The sequence below is a fragment of the Psammomys obesus genome, unplaced genomic scaffold (assembly GCF_907164565.1).
Source record: "Psammomys obesus unplaced genomic scaffold, mPsaObe1.curated_primary_1811, whole genome shotgun sequence".
Lineage (NCBI taxonomy): Eukaryota > Metazoa > Chordata > Mammalia > Rodentia > Muridae > Psammomys > Psammomys obesus.
Genome location: NW_026595633.1, coordinates 14,926 through 31,682, shown reverse-complemented (window position 1 = coordinate 31,682; position 16,757 = coordinate 14,926). Strand labels below are relative to the sequence as shown.

The 16,757-nt window shown below is 45.3% G+C and overlaps 1 long non-coding RNA gene across 1 annotated transcript; it reads left to right on the top strand.

Moving 5' to 3' along the window:
- Window positions 1-234: 234 nt before the first annotated feature.
- LOC129685818 (uncharacterized) lies at window positions 235-7,306 on the top strand. Its single transcript, XR_008721546.1, has 4 exons — window positions 235-398; window positions 602-753; window positions 5,629-5,786; window positions 6,564-7,306. It is a non-coding gene; the product is annotated as an uncharacterized LOC129685818 (long non-coding RNA).
- Window positions 7,307-16,757: the final 9,451 nt, after the last annotated feature.

Sequence of the window (16,757 nt, the reverse complement as noted above, 5' to 3'; positions counted from 1 at the left end):
GAGAATTTTGGTTTCTTTAGAAACACAGAAATGTTATATGGATATGTTTTTGTTTTAATCCAGGTGTGGGATATAGAGCTGCTTCAGATTGACCACAGCAGCTAACTATGATTTGTCTGGTGCTCTGGCAGCAGTGTGATTTTGCCAGCTGAAGATAGTTTACGTTTGGAATTCAAATTGGTGCAACAAAGCCAGAGCCTCAAGAGTGCAGCTCCTGTTGCTGCTGCTGCTGCTCTTGTTGTTGCTGCTATTGTTGGTTACTGTTTGCTCCTGTTGCTGCTGCTGCTGCTGTTTGCTTCTGTTGCTGGTTGCTGTTTCCTGGATTGATTGCTACTTGAAGATATTCTGATAATAAAGATCAAATTTGCCTCAAGGAACTCAATGCCCCTGATCAGCAGGTAGTCTAAGGCACACTTTCCCCTCTAATTTTCTTTCACTCCTACCTAGTGTTGGGAGATTTTAAGGGGTAGGGGTGGTTTAGGAAGGTAAGAAAAAAAAATCCAATTAAGTAGCTACAGGGTTGCTACTTAACCCAAAAGCCCAGGTTCAGGGTTACTGTAATTTTTTAAATTTTTGCTTATTTTGTTTTATTTTTTCTCAGTGCTGGGACTGAACCAAAGCCCTGTGCACATTGCCTACATGTTCCACAGTGAACTCCATCCAGCTTCCCTTAACCGGAGGATGAGTAGAGGAGTCTCCAACAAGGCTTTTCATCAGGAGGGTTACCTTCCCAGTATCTTGGGAACAGAAGAGGTGAGAAAAAAAGGCTTCTTTTTCATTAAACCATTCACTTGTTTCATTATCGGTCAATTGACAATAGACATGTCATGTGTTCATTCATTCATTTATTCCTTCTTTCTTTAAATGTTTGTTGAGGACCTACTATGGGTACTATTCTAGGTGGTGGGAGTGTAGCAACAAACAAAATCAAGATTCCTTTGTCTTGAGGAGGAGATATTCTAGAGGGGAAAATAAATAAGAAGCAATATCACAGTGCTATAACTTGTTATCTCTAAAATGACAGTGACAGAAGACATACTATAATTCTATGTACCATTAAGGAAAACAAAACAAAACACTGCTAAGTAGTTGCTTCTAGCTACAGAGTGCATATCAGTGTCATGAGTGCTAAAGTGGGGGGAAAAAAATCTTGCATCTTAGAGCTCAGTATATAGAAAAGACAAGGTATATTGTTCCAGAAGATGGTTGTGAAGGAAAGTGAAGAAAGCAAAGGATGGGTTGGGAGGGTGTTAGGGTTTGGAGGTAGAATGTCCCTCCCAGGTTTATGTATTTGAACAGTTAATCCGTAGTTAGCAGTGCCATGGTGAGAGGCTGTGTAGCCTTTGGGAAGGTGGAGCCCAGTTGGAGGAGATGGGTGACTGACGGTGCACGCTTTGAGGGTCATGGCAGGAGCTTGCTTCCTCCTCAGCCTCTGTGCTCTCTGACTGCTGAGGTGAGTTAGCCTTCCCACTGCCGGGAGCTGAACCCTCTCAAATCATGAGCCAAATTATATTCTTTCTCCTATAGTTGCTTCTTAACAGTTATTTAGTCATGCTGATGGTAAACAACAGAGGGAAGAGTGACAATAAAGACTTTAACAAAAGGGGCCACTAAATTAATGATGACTGCTTATAAAACATCTTAATTGTAGCATAAGTTATATATCACAAACCCACTCAAAACCCATAACTGAATGCATTTTATTAAACTTTTAGAAGTATGTAAACATTACCACAATCTAAATTTAAAGTATTTATCTTTTCTAATTGCAGCAAGAATAACTAACATGAGAGAAATCTTTTTTTAAAAAAAGTTTCTTTATTGGTTCTTTGTGGATTTCACATCATGCACCCCAATCTCACTCATCTTCCCCTCCCCTCACACCCACACTTACAATCTTCCCCAACAGAGAAAACAAAAACCTCATTGTGGAAGTTGTCATGTGTCAGTTTCCCACAGAATACCCCCCCACACACACACACACACACTTCTTTGATTGCAAATGTTGATTGCAATGACTCCTTAGTCTGGAACGAGGCTTCTGTCTTCTGCTAGTATAGATATACTGGAACCTCACTGGGACTCCTCTAGGCTATCCTGTTGTTGCCCTATTTTCATGGAGATTATATAGTTTTGGACCTGTAGGACCAGCCCATTTATGCGCTCAGCAGTTCATCCATTGATGGGGTAGATGTTGGGGTAGACCAATTCAAAGCCCTGGATCTGGGCCTGAAAGATGTCTGAGCTGGTCAGCCTGTTGGCTCTTCCATTCTCACGCCCTCAGGGATGGCTCACCAGCCACCCCCTTCCCCACCAAGGCAGCTCTACCCTGTTCTTCAGGCGAGGTGCAGGACACACTCTCCCAGATGTTGCAGCCAGTGAGGGACATGGCCAATTCGCCCACCCTCATGACCCAGGGGCTTGTCTCCTGCCTGCTACAGATGACTGGGGCCCATCTCCTGCTCATCTGTGCCAACATCTAGCAGATAAGAGGCAGGGCCAGCTCTCCCACACTCATGCCCTCAGGGCTGGCTCATGGGGAATTCCCACATCCAGGGCCAGCTCTTCTCTGCTGCCCAGGTTAGGTGCAGGGCCTGCTCTCCCGCTCTGCTGACTTCGGGGCCAGCTCTCCTGCCCACCATTGGTGGCAAGGGGAAAAGGGCCGGGGCATCTCTCCCTTGCTTATGTCACCTAAGGGCAGACAATAGGCAGGGATGGATCTCCCATACTACAAGAGTAATGTTAACAGATATTTAAGGATGCTCTGTACAGAGGGACCACATCACACAGCAGGTGTTTAGAACACCATCATCCTGCAGTCAAAACTCATTCCATTTTTCTCTCGCCCCTTTCCCAGATCTCTCAACTACTACTCTACCCTCTGCTTGTGTGCTCATGGTCATTTTAGACATGCTGTCCTACCTTAGTTATGTACTACTGTTGTGATAAAACACCATGAACAAGACTCCTTATAAAAGAAAGCATTTAATTGGGTGCTTGCTTACAGTTTCTGAGGATTATTCTATAACCATCTTGGTGGGAGCATGGCACTGGGCAGGCGTGATGTTGGAGCAGCAGCTGAGAGCATAAAGAATGGACCTGGCCTGGGCTTTTGAAACCTCGAAGTCCACCTCCCAGTGACACACCTCCTTCAACAAGGTTCACATCTCTTCGTTCTTCCAAGCAGTTCAACTGGGAACCAAGCATTCAAATGTACGGAGGCCCTACATCTCCCAAACCACTGCCCGATCCTCTGAGTTACGTAGGTCCTCACAAGCGGCAATGTTTCCTTCTTTTTCAAAAGCTGAGCTGTGGGACTGGAGAGGTGGCTCGGCTGTAAGAGCACCCACACCACAGGGTGATTACCATGACCTGAAATTCCAGCTTGGGGCATTTAATGCCCTCTTCTGGCCTCCTTGGGCACGAGCATGCATGGGCGCACACAAATACACCAAAAATCAATCATTCCTTAAAGGCTCAATTGTATATAATATTTTCCTTCTCTGCTCATCTGTTGATGAACATTTGGGCGCCTTCCACCTCTTAGCGACCGTCAGTAATGCCACAGTGAGCACAGGGATGCTAGGTTCTCTTTGGGGTCTTGATTTCAATTGTTTTGGATAGATACCCACAAGTAAAATTGCTGTGTGGTGATTCTTTTTTTTTTTTTTTAATTTCAATGTTTTGTTGAACCTCCATATTATTTTCTGTAACAGCCACCCCATTTTACATTACCACCAGCAGTATGTCAGGGTCCCACTTTCTCCATGCCCTCAGCATCTTATCTCCTGGGTTGTTTGTTTCTTTGTTTTTGACAGTAGACCTTTCTAAAGTGTGTGAGGCAGTATCCTATACCTTTGTGGGTTTTACTGCATTTCCCTGATGATAAGTTAGGTGGAGCATCTTCTTACTTGCTCATTAGAGTGGTGATTACTTATCAACCATGAGCTCCCAGGGAGGAGTGGGGCGGGGCGGGAGGGGGCGGCAATCATTTGTCTATATTATGTTCCCATTGATAAAGCGTCTGACACATCACAGATATTTATTAAATGGGGGGAGCGTTTTATTCTAACATCCCACGGGTACGTTTCTGGACTCTTACTAAATGCCCAGAGGTCAGTATTACTGTACCCGTTTTCTGAACGGCAGATCTCATGAAGTAACTTGCCTCTAGTCATTTGGCCAGGCCAGAAAGATCTAGCACTTGAGCTAGCTCTCTGATGGCTAGCTCGTCCTCATGTGTCTCAGGCTTCTTTGTTTCTGACTCATTTCATATTCTTTAGCTGAAAACAGGAGTATCGGGTGAGGGAGACCCCTGTACAGAAAGCAGACTTTCCCAAACCAGAATGGAGCGTCTGCGAAGGGAGAGCCATGCACTGCCTGGGGTAACGGCACAGCTTACAGATCTGCAAGCAGTTTGGCTTGTCTGTGGAACGCTCATGTCTTCACTGCTTTGGTTTCCAAATCTATTATCTGAGTGAATGGAGACTCCCTATCCCAACAGAAATGATGTTTATAAAAAGCCTCTCCTCTCAACCCGGTGAACTGGCAGTACAACTGTCAAAAACAAGCTTGTTTTGATGTTTTACAAAGCGTGAGACCTAATTTTGATCTTTGTAGGACTTAGGGAAACATCTCGTGTGGAGGAAAATATCTAAGTTGAACTGCATTAAGCCAATGTTGGCTTAATTCAAAATTACACCTAATTTGAAACAACTGTTTTTCCTTGGTCAACTGGCTAGTCTATTGGGTTTCAGTAAGAATAAGAGAGTCCAAAATCAAAGTTGAGTTCTTCCCCTAAGAAAACTATGCTTCACATTAATCAGGATCTGCTGGGAAGCAGTCCTGCAAGGGAGCTGGCACCTTTCTCTACCCTTGAAGAGAAGATTATCAGCAGTTAGGCAGGGTCCTGGAGGCTTGAACATTTGCCTTCAAACATGAGGAAAAAATTAAAGTCGTTCCTAATAGGAACAATTGGCAGATACTTCATTCATATCCTGCTCAAGGAAAAACTCACATGGGTATGGATATGGGCACAGGCACAGATGTGGGGTGTGGACACATATGTGGGCATGGCTAAAGATGTGGCATGGGTACAGATATGGGCATGAATACAGAGTGGACATGGGCACAGATGTGGCATGGGAACAGATGTAGAAATGGGCACAGATGTGGACATGGGCACAGGTGTGGGCATGGATACAGATGTGGCCATGGAAACAGATGTGGCCATGGGAACTGATCCAGGCACGTGCACGTATGTTGGCATGGGTAACCCCCATGTGGTCATGGGTAACCCACTCCTTTCTGCTAAGACAGCGTAGTCTATTGAATGAGTGTGTCTATGCTTACTTATCTAGTCTCCTTTGACGGGTTTCTTCCAAGTGAGGTAGTAGCTGCAGCCGCAGGCTGGCGCAGTAGGGAGTTCTAACAGCACTGTTTCCTATGTGTGTACACAGATGCGTGTGTTGGAGTCCTAGCCACTGGTCTCCTGGTGTCCTGATGAAAGTAGTCAAGGTGAAAGGAGCCCAGCAAGTTAGAGTCCCAGCTTAATAGGATTATCACGCTTCTAGCAGTATCTGAGAGCTTGCCTTTTCCTCTCCCTGTGCATATTTGTGCTCACAACAGGCAATCATCTGCAAGCCAGGAAGAGCCCTCGCCAGACCCCAGCCGGGCCATACCCTGTTCCTGGATGTCTACTCTGCAGAGTTGTGAGAAATCTGTTTGTTGATTAAATCTTCCAGTTGATGGCATTTTGTTTTGTCAACCCTATCACGTTAATATAGGTAGGTTGGAGGGTGGGGGTGGGGGGGTAGTGGCTATTGACCCTACAGGGACAAAAGGAGACATGAGCGGAAATATTTTATACCTTGATCTGGGTATTTATATCATGTCTATGAAGCTAATCGAGCTTATCAAGTTGCCCGTTTAAGATTTGTAAGATTTTTGTGAATGTAAATCTCATTTAAACTTATAAGAGAGCCCTGGACTCTAATATTTCCCAATGGATACACTTTTAAAAAAAGATGTAACCTTATTGCAAGCTTTGGTTATAAGACACAGAATTGGTCCCTCCCAGTTAGTGTTCATGGGAGTAGAAGCTATTGTGCCAGGCTGCTGGGGAAGAAAAATCTTCCATGGCCTTACCTACCTATGCACCCTGCCTGCTATAATACTAAACTTCAAGGCAAGCTATGACCATTTGTAAAATAGTAACATGACTGCTATAGGGACGGTCAACCACTTTGAGATTGAAGTTGAGGTCCTCAGAAAGAGAGGACTCACGTCCTATGCTGTAAGCCTGGTCAAAAGCCCATGGCGGGGGAAGGCCAACACCCTATCAGAGAATCAACAACAATTGTTTTGTTAAATGAACAGGTTGCTTCCTAAATACTTATTTTTATACCCATAGAATAATGCTGTTCTTAGCCTTGGGCAGAGGAGTCACCTTCCCCCCGCCCTCCCACAGCAGGTCAGACAGAGACTCAACAGGCCAAAGTGCTAAGAATATATGACTCTGAATATTCAGCTCTAAGTGAAATATCTATATTTCTCCTTTCAAGGCCCAAAGAACATCACAGAAGAGGGAATAGAAGAAAATATGAGTCAGAAGATGAGGAAGAGTGACGTGAAGTGCTACCTTCAGGATGACATGGCCATCGCACTCATAAGCTCACAGCAGCTGTGGTAGCTGCGAAAGAGCGCATCAACGTTCTGCCATTGGTAGGGGAGGGGCTCACGAGGCCTACCCTTCCTCAAGGAGCTCTTGTCAGTTAACAGGCTATTAGGGGAGGGGAAGTCATTTTCCTCCTGGCCACAGGTGGGTTGCCCAAACTTTGCTAAATGCCTTCCCAATCCGTGCTCATGTCAACAATACTAATTAGACTCAGTGAGCAACAAGTTAGGGTAGGAAGAGAAAATAAGAAAAGAAAAATATGACAGGAAAGTAGTAGAGGGACTGGTTGGGAGGAATCTGGAGTTCAGCAAGGGAGGGACAAAAAGAGAGTGTGTGGCAGGGGTGAATTAAAATGCATTATATGTATATACACATACACATATATATTTATATGTGTATAGAAAATTGTCACACACAGAGACATGCACACAGAGAGTCCATGATAAAGTACAAAGTAACGATATTCTCTGAATTTTGAAAAGCTACCTTCTTGATGCCCCTTGAGAAGGCCTGAAAGAAAACTGGCATGTACTATTATATTTGTAGTCACCCTCTGTATATGTCTGTTCTGCTTTCTTAGAGTCAATCACCCACAGACAAAATGTTTATGAGAAACAACTGCGTCTGTTCTGAACACGCACAGTCTTTATTTTTTTTTTTTTCTGGTCATTTTCCCCTAAGCAATATAACAGCACTTACATTGTATCCTGTGCTACATACAGGTAGTCAAGAGATTGTGTGGGTTTTATGCAAACACTGTCCATTTCATATGAGGCACTTGAGCATCCTTACATTTGGGTACCCTCTAGGTACTGAAGCCAATCATCGCTGCGTTCATACACGTTTCAAGTAAAAACTAACTTCTGGATTAAGCAGTTCCAGACAACAAAGGTCAGGTATGGATCTGGACTCCAATCTTTACTTGCAGAATGCAGAACAGAATTCTTTGTCTAGCATCCTAGACCTGTCATGAAAGCTGCTCAGCTAAGGTTGGGCACCACGGGACAGGAGGATGTCAGGAAACCCTGGAATCAGAAGCCAACTCTCTGGAGCGTAGTGCCTGAGGTACCACGTCTTCTAGCTTTATGGCTACTTACGGCTTTGACCATCCTGACCCTAGAAAGGGAGCTAGCTATAAGGCAGCAAACAGCTCCCTGAGAGGAGCCACAACAGCAGGGAAGCTGCGCCAAGAGCAACAGGAAGCTGGAAGCCACGCCCCTGCTTGACGAGGGAGCGCAGGCCCGGAGGCCCTGGTTATTTGCTCCAAAGGGCCTTGTGCAGATGTTACATAAACAAAACCTCCAATGACTCCAGTTCTGGGTCTGGCCTAAAATAGCCCTGGGGTTAGACTCAGCCTCTGTCGTTCCTCGTGATCCTCCATGTGTGTGAGCTACTGCCCTCATTGAACAATGTGTGTGGACACACTGCAGCCTCCTCAAGGGATGGCTTCCCCTAGGACCAAAAGCGATGCTCCTTGGCTGCCCATGGCAGCTCAGACACAAGGCATCCCTGTGAGACCTCTCATGGCTGCTGGCCAAGGGTTGAGTCTCCCCTCCCCAGGGAGGCAGGAAGTTGGGGGAGGAGTGTTTAAAGAATCTCCCCTCCTCCCTCCCTCCTCCTTCTGTCTCTCTCTTCTTCCTCCTCTCCTTTCTTCTCCTGCCCTCCGTTCTCCTCACTTCTCCTCCTTTTCCTACTCCGTTGTACGAAGTGGAGAAACTCCCGAAGCAAGAGGTCCAGGTTACAGCGGCTTTTATTTGCAGTTGATTTAAGACCAGTGCCTGCACTCTTGACTGACTTTGTGCTTGTACAACTTTCCCAGACCCTGTTTGGGTTTCAGCGCCTTCGTTCTGCAGAAAACTCGTCCAGTGTGAACATCTGGAGGCTTGCACATCTGTGCCCCAGCAAGGGGTCACTCCAGCTTTACCACTTCAGCGTGGGTCCCCTGGAAGCTGTTAATCATCTTTTCTCCTTGGCTGCTTGCCTCTCTTGAGAATCTTAACTGAAAAAAAAAAAAAGGCAACAATAAAACAATATCTACAATTCAAAAGTACTAGTGTCAAATACTATGTGCTTAGTACTAGAGAAAGCATTTGACATTTTGTTGTTATTTAATTTTCAATGAGCATCCTATTAAATTTGCACTTATTATCTCCAGGCAGCAGAGAACCGCAGGTTAGAAAAATGATAGGACTTGTCAGAATTGCTATGGGGGTGGGATGCCCGTAGGAGCTGGCAGAACTGATTGTCCTGCCTTAGCTGCCACATCACACATGTCAGGGAACATGTCGGGGCTCATAGCTCCCCTTATTCCTGCTCTTCTTTCTGCTCAAGTCCAAGCTACTCTATCTTTTGCCCTCCTAATTAAACACAGCAAACAGTGTTTATCTAACATGATCTCTGACACCTGAATGACCAACAATGCTATTGAAGTCAGGCGCAAAAAAAAAAAAAAAAAAAAAAAAAAAGGTATGTCTAGCGTAGGAATGTTGAGATTAGATTTTACTAAGACTTGTACTTTGAAAGCGGTCTTTGTCTTTCCCTGGGCTAGAGACACCCAGATGCAGTCTTTAGGCATGAGCTAAAGTTCTAACCCACCTAGAGAAGGGAAAAAACCAATATGGAGATAAAGAAAAAGCCTATGTGAGGCCAGCACTCAGGCCAAGGATGGTGCCAGCCTTCAGCATGCCAGTGAGGGCTCAGGTCACTTGGGAAACTCTTGGTTTCTGAAGATTTTCATTCACATCTTGATTGTCTTTTTAGTGCAAGATCCTGGGGGATATTGACTCTAAGGTGGCCCGCTCCCCCTCCAGAGCTAAGGCAGCTTTGCCGTTAGACTGGATCAAATGGTATGCGTGGGAGGGGGGTGCCTCTGGTTTGGAGCTTTCGGTCCTGTGAGCAGAATACCTAAGGGGAACATTTAAATGGAAGAATTCTCTTGGCTCACGGTTTCAAAGGGCTCAGTCCATGGTTACTTGGGTCTGTGTTTCTGGGCCTATTGGGAAGCAGTGCATCATGGTAGTAGAAATGTATGACCAGAAAACACAGAGAGCAGAAGTGAGGTGGGAGTTTAAGACCAGCTACAACCCTCAAGAGCATGGAACCTACTTCTGACCTACTTCTTCCAGGTTCCAATTCCTATGGCTTCTAGAATCTTCCAGAACAGCACCACCAGCTGGGGTCTAAGCCTTCAGTGAATGAGCATCTTTGGGGGACACTTTGTATTCAAACTACAGCACCCTACTTCTACGGGATCCTGTGCTTTTATTCTTTATTCATTGGTTTTAGTCACCCGACTGTTCATCCATTCATTCCTAACAGTCCTGAAATAGCCACTATGGACCAATACAAGGCTCTGGGGATGCAGAAATAAATTTTAAAATAATGAATATGAACTTTGACTTCCAGGAGTTCAAATTTTAGCTCAGGAGAGGAAAAGAAAACAGCCGTGGTAAATATAGGCTGTGGCAGGTGCAACCAGGAGCTTTGGAAAAGCCCAAAGTCCGCTTCGGTCTGTGTGCTGAGCACCACTTCCCTGTGGCCGAGGGAAGGAACAGGAGTATATATGGGGGCTTCCCAGGAGAGGTTGCTGGTTGCTCTTACTAGAAACTCCATGTGCCCAAGACTTGAGCTACAGTACTGATTACTAGCCTGGCCTCTCCCCCTGCCCTTTGCTCATGTCTCCCCAAGAGAGCAGTCATGATTTATTGGACTGGAGAGTTCAGAAGAGGGAACTGGGGCAGGGTGACTCAGCTGCTTCTCTAAGGGTGGACCACTCCCTTCCGAGCCTGAGTGTAGTTTACAGCATAGATGGCTGTTGCCAGAAGGTGCCGACCTTAGCTGAGCTAGTGAGTTCAGGATGGGGAGGGGGAGAGAGGGCAAAGCCCATTTTGGCTAATATTTTTAAAGCTACATTCAACAGCCTAGATTTCATTAGTATTTCCTGTTTTGATGTCCTTATGTCCGATGCCTGTGGCAAGGAAGAAAGTAATTGGACTCATTTGAACCATGACGCAGATGATACTTAAGTGTGATCCGTTGATGGATGGTGGGCTTGCGTTCATCTCTCGGGCTTGATTGGCAGGAATGTACATCCCTGCCGGGGACCGGAAGGACTGGCCCTGAGCTCTGTAGGAAGGGTTTTCTTGTCTTCCACCCCACCCCCACCTTTGCAGCTCCCTTCATACCCAGCTCTGGAGAGACACAAAAGGAGAATGAAGGAGGAAAGAAAGGAACCCAAGTGTTCTGTTCAAGTATGTCCCCGCTCCACTTGGTCATGAACTTTCTTCAGTCTGAGCCCAGAGCTTACCTCATCTCTGGAGAAGACACTCAGGATAGCTGCCTTTCTTCCTCTCAAGATAACTTTGGAAATGTGTCCTGGTTGCCTTTCTGGAACACCTCTGCCCTCTTGTTTCTCATGCGTGTCTGTTTCCTGTAGAGCTGAACTTTGGGTAATATTATTCCTAGAAGATTATGTGGTAACTCTACTGTCCTGTACCTCCTTGGTCAGGGTTGCTGTCGCTTTTTCTTCAGCGATGGATGAATGAGAAGCAGAAGGGTAAGGAGCCACCCAGAAACAGATCCAGAAAAATCCCAGAAAGCCCCCACTGAAACACCCCTGGTTTCATTTTGGACATTGTACTTGACTCATTAATTCTATCAGCCAGTTCCTTAGATGGCAACTAGCTGATCCTTTAAAATATATTTTTAAATATTTGTTTAATTAGTACACCCATTATTAGGTTTCGCTATAACTATTTTTAAAAAGTAAGTTCTCATTGTGCGGCCAGATTTGAACTAACAGATATTAGTTTGTCTCTGCCTTCTGAGTGCTGGCATTAAAGGCCTGTGCCTCCATACCTGGCATCAGTGTGGCATATTTTAAATCAAATTTTTGTTGTTGTCTCCTTGTACCCTTCCACCAACTCCCCGTCACTTTCTCCTGCTTTCCTGTCTCCTGTGTTCTATCTCCCTTCCCCTCTTCCCTTCGCACCTTTCCCCTCCACCGCTGGCGGTCTCCTTTCTAGTTTCATTACCTCTCTCCACACCAGCCTCACTTACACACATCCGCACAAACTTTATAAGCGAGGATCTGCGTGAGAGGGAGAGCATGTGATTTTTGTCTTTCTGACTCTTCTTACCTCAATTAATGTAATGCTTTCCAGACCCATCTATTTTCTTTTCTTCCCAAGTGTTGACACAGAAAGGGTCCGAGTCAGGAGCAGCCCAGTAGAGGGAGCCGTTTCAAACAAATTCCACAAGCCGAAGGCCGTTGGACAACCAGCCAAGCAGGTGGTCCTGTGTATGCTTTGGAAACTCCAGCTGTTAATGGATCGCTGTTCCAAAGCGCTGCGCCAGACCGAAGCTTGTACAAGGCAGCATTGTGGGTCTTGTGGGCGCCCTAGGATCTTACATCCTGCTTCCATCAGCAGAGCATAGTTTGAACGCTGTGTGACAGTTTCTACAGTTTATGACTTTTGGATTCCCTAGGCAGGTCTTGGCTCCAGCGTGGTACAGGAGCTGGGCAATCCCGCTGATCTTGCACACTTGCTCGCCAACTGGTGTGCTACTTATTGAGGTCTTCAGACTCCAGATCCTAGGTCCAAAAAACCTGCAACTCAGGTCAGGGGGACGCTAGCGGTGACGGGCTTTGGAAACAGTGGCTGGGAAGGTGACTCAAAGGAGAGAAAAATGGCAGCGCTTGAAGGACCAGGGAGATGGCTCGGTAGGGAAAGTTCTTTTTGGACAAGCATAGGAACCTGAGTTCTGATCTGTAGCTTCTATTTGAGAGGCCCAGTCAGTCAGGTCAAGAACATCTGTAATTCTAGCGCTGAGGAGGTGGAAACTGAAGGATGCCTGGACACTTCTGGCCAGCCCAGCCTAGCCGAGCTGGTGAACTCCAGCTTCAGCTAAGCTTGAAAAATAAGGTGGAAAATTATTGGGAAAGATATCTGACATGAACCTCTGGCCTCCACATTGATAAACATGCATGTACACAGGCACTTCCCAACACACACACACACACACACACACACACACACACACACACACAGGGTTTCATTTCAACTTATCTTTTTATCTACAATAGAGCTATTGTAGATCCTAGGAGATGGGACTTTCAACTGGTGAATCCAAAGAGAGAAGGCATTGCTCAATACATGGCATCATGTGGGTCTTGGAGGCTGAAGAAATTGAGTGATTATGCTAAAAGATGCCAGTCGTTGCAACTGATAAATTCTGAAACTTTGGGTATTTTCCATTGACACCGAAATTCATTTCTAGCAGCTAGAGGTTGTGAGATAGCTGTTTGGAATGCAGGCTTACAAGGAGCTAGCTGCTATCTTAAAAAATACACATTTTAATTGGGTGTGTGCATATGTGCGCACACACACACACACACAGAGGTCAGAGGCATTAAATCCACCTGAATTGGGATTGTGAACTGCCTGACACAGGTGCTGGGAACAGAACTCAGGTCCCCAGGGGGGACTTGACTCCTTAATTGATACGTCATCTCTCCAGTCCCAGATGCCAACTTTCAGCATGTGTTATGTCCAAGGGCACTGTGGGTTGAGGGCAGACGTGGAAAAGGCACACGTTGTTAGCAGCTTTGACCCAATGGCACTGCAGCAGCAAAGCTGGTCTGCTGTGCTCACCTGGATGAATGGAACCTAGGAACTGTAGTTTAAGCTTGGGAAAGGAATAGAGGGGTTTTTTTTCTTTTCTTTTTTAAACATTAGTCAGTGTTTGTGGGTCAATCTCAGCTCCCTTCTGGGGAAGTAGTCACTAGATCAATGGTTTTCAACCTTAATGCTGTGACCCCTTAATACAGTTCCTCATGTGTGGCGACCCTCCCCCCCAACTATGACATTATTTTGATTGGTACTTCATAACTGTAATTTTGCTAACGTTATGAATCGGAATGTAACTAGTCAATGTTACCTCAGGGGTTGAGACCCACAGGTTGAGAACCATTGCACTAGACAGTGACAAAGATGTGGTTGAAGATAAAGGCTTTTGTCTTGAGTAGTACTCTCCTACTGTCTTTAGGTCACAGAGTACAGAGAAAGAAAAGTAGCAATTCTTATGCTATACACTCGACTCCATAGATGAAACTATTTGAGAGAATGATATGCAGCTAAGATGGGGATTCCTGGAAAACTAAACACGATGCTACCATCATGTAATAAAGAAGAATAGGAAAAGCAAGTACATTAAAAGCCTTGCATAGCCAAATGGCCCTGGAGGATTACCAGATGATCGAGCATGGAGACCATAGACTCTCATCTGGAATCCATACTCGGCGTGGGAAGGCCCCTCCAGCAAGACGGTCTACTGACTCCAGCTATGGACTGTGTTCTATTTGGAGCAGGTCTTCCTTTTCTCTCCTGCATAATTAACTGGGAGAGAGTTAGAAAGAGATGCTGACATGGACATCAGTAACCATCAGAAAATGCAACAAATAAGGAAACAGGATGTTGGATTTGGACATTTTTCCATAGGTTCAGGATTTCTATAATGTACACATGCGTCTTTGCTTTGGTTTATCTTATCTACTTTGAACTAACAAATATTTAGCTTCATCTAAAATAACTCATCTGACACTTACCAACCACAGGAAAGTAGTTATACAACAGCATAGCAGAGAGGATGGAGAAGGCCAACTCAAAAAAGCTAGTGTGCTTTTTTAACAAGCCCTTTACTAAAAGAAGACAGTTTGCAGCCCCGTGGTCACTGTCCCATCAGAGAACCGGTGCAGTGTTATTGACCTTGGACATTGTAAATTAAAATGCTTTATAGCACTTAAAGCTGGATTATGGTGTATTTTGAAATTAAACAACTTTTTTTTGCCTAAAACCAACTCTTTCACAGCAATTATTCTTGGTTTCCACAAAGTTATGAAAAATAAATTGGAGGAATCTTCTATTAAGATTTTTTAAGCAAGCAAATAACTTTAAGGATAATATCCAAATCCTTCATCGTTTCCTTTCTCCGTTTTCATCAAATATGGGAACATTTAACCACACAGGAAGAGGTGGGTGGATTTGGAGAGCTGCTGAATTCTCTAATTTGAATCAATCCGAATTAAACACAAGCTGCTGTTGTATTAGCAAGTGAAAGATAAACACAACTTATAGCGGACGTGGATGAGAAGTTGGTTCTCTGTTGCTCGGAAATGCAAGGAGAGAAAGACTTTTCTGAGACCGAGAAGAACCGAGCTATTCATGGTTCAAACCCTGCTGTCCTAGCACCCAGCCTCATAGAGTCACTGGTTCTTTCAGCCTCTGCACCACTAGCTCGGACAGACAGTGAGTGCTCTGCCTGCCTTCCTCAGCTCTCATACTGTGAATAAGGCCCTGTGCAAATGAGGTCGACTGGGTGTCATTGCCCCTTGACACCTTTTTGCTGTTGGTTCACTGTGATGTAGCTCTTAAGAGCTGGTTATTGTTCTTAATCCCAAGAAAGTGTATAAGCTTCATTAAGATGTGAATTACGGCGCAACTGGCCATGAGTTCAGGACTAATACGTCAACCATACATACTAAATAAGGTTAGGAGACAAGGTTAAGCATTGACTGATGAAAATGTGATCAGAGGCTCAAGGGAACCTAGTTTTATATTATCCTAGGAGTAATGCTCCGGTTTTACAGATTCGGTGTTTGCAGAGATGTTACAGAGCACAACTAAAAACAAGCTGGAGCAGTGGAGATGGTTGTGGTAGACATACTACCCAGATCTTCCAAGGAAGGCTTGGCTCTACAACTGTGGGGAATGGGGTTGATGGGCAAGCTCTGACTGGCAGGGTCTCCCTTAGCCAGAGAGTCAGCCTGTCCAAAGCCACGCCCTTCTCTGTCTTTGGATCCTCTCATATTGTCCAGCCTTGTTCCTTCCTCACAGTAATGAATGAAACCCCCACTTGGCTATTTTGACTTAGCTGTTCTGCTTCCTCTCTAGTCCAGGGTGCTAGGTCCTGGTGACCACCTTGTATCCCAGTGTCTGGAAAGTCTTGTTACGGCAGCCTATGCATGTGGCAAAGCAGAGAGCAATTCTTTGAGGTCTCCTGTCTCCATCTCCTACCTTCCACAGGCCGTCTCTTTTCCCTCCTTGACCCCTCACTCTCCTAGCTCCAGGTGTCAGTGCGTGCCCCAAGCCAAGGCTCACTGTGATGTTACACTCAGGGACTGGCTGGACCCAAGTCAGCCTCATACCAATAATTATAGGTCGAGGGAATGTGTTCCTTGGTAGCACTTTTTCCTCAGCAGCTCCCGGCAGGTGGCTGTCTCCCCTTCATCCCTGTATGGCATTCATGTCCTTTTCCTACCTTTCCCCCTCCTGCTCTCTGGACCTCAGCTGCCCTGAGGAGTGCTGGCCTGTGCTCCCATCTCCTGCCTCAGCATCTCCCATTGAGTGTAGATGAGAATCTCTCATTCCTGTCTCCCTCCAAGGAGAGAGCAAAGTGAAAAATCACTTCCATTTCTAAACCACCTGCAACGATTGGTTTCTCCTGCAGATGCAATGCTTTTTAGCAGAAAGTTCCTACTACAGACAGCTCGCACTCCTGTTCATTAGTCTTTGTACATCAGATGTGTATTTTGTACACCACAAGAAAGACCTCGGGATGTCTCACTGGATGTACTTCCAAGGAGCTGGGAGAAATTTATGGAGAAAATAAAAAAAAAGCTAGTATTTACTGAGACTTACTCTATGTCAAACATCCTGCTGAGTGCTTTACATATTTATTTTGTTTAATCCTCATAACACCCTTAAGAGGTTGGTATGAATGGCTGTATTCAGCAAGTGAGGAAACACAGGCTTAGAGAGGTAAGTGACTTGGCTTGCACCTGCACGTCAGCAGAGGGGAGTTCAGACGCACTTCTTGCTGTTTCGCTCCAGGGCGAGATGGAGCATCTGTCTCCTAATACCACATAGAGAGACCCAGTCCACAGAGCAGACTCTGTTGCCAGAAACAGCAGGACAGACAACAAGAATGGACACATGGAATAGTCAGTGAAGAATGATGTTCCCTTTTCTCTCTTTAAAGGACTCAACTGCAGCTCCAAATTGAACTGGGAAGCAGATCTGAA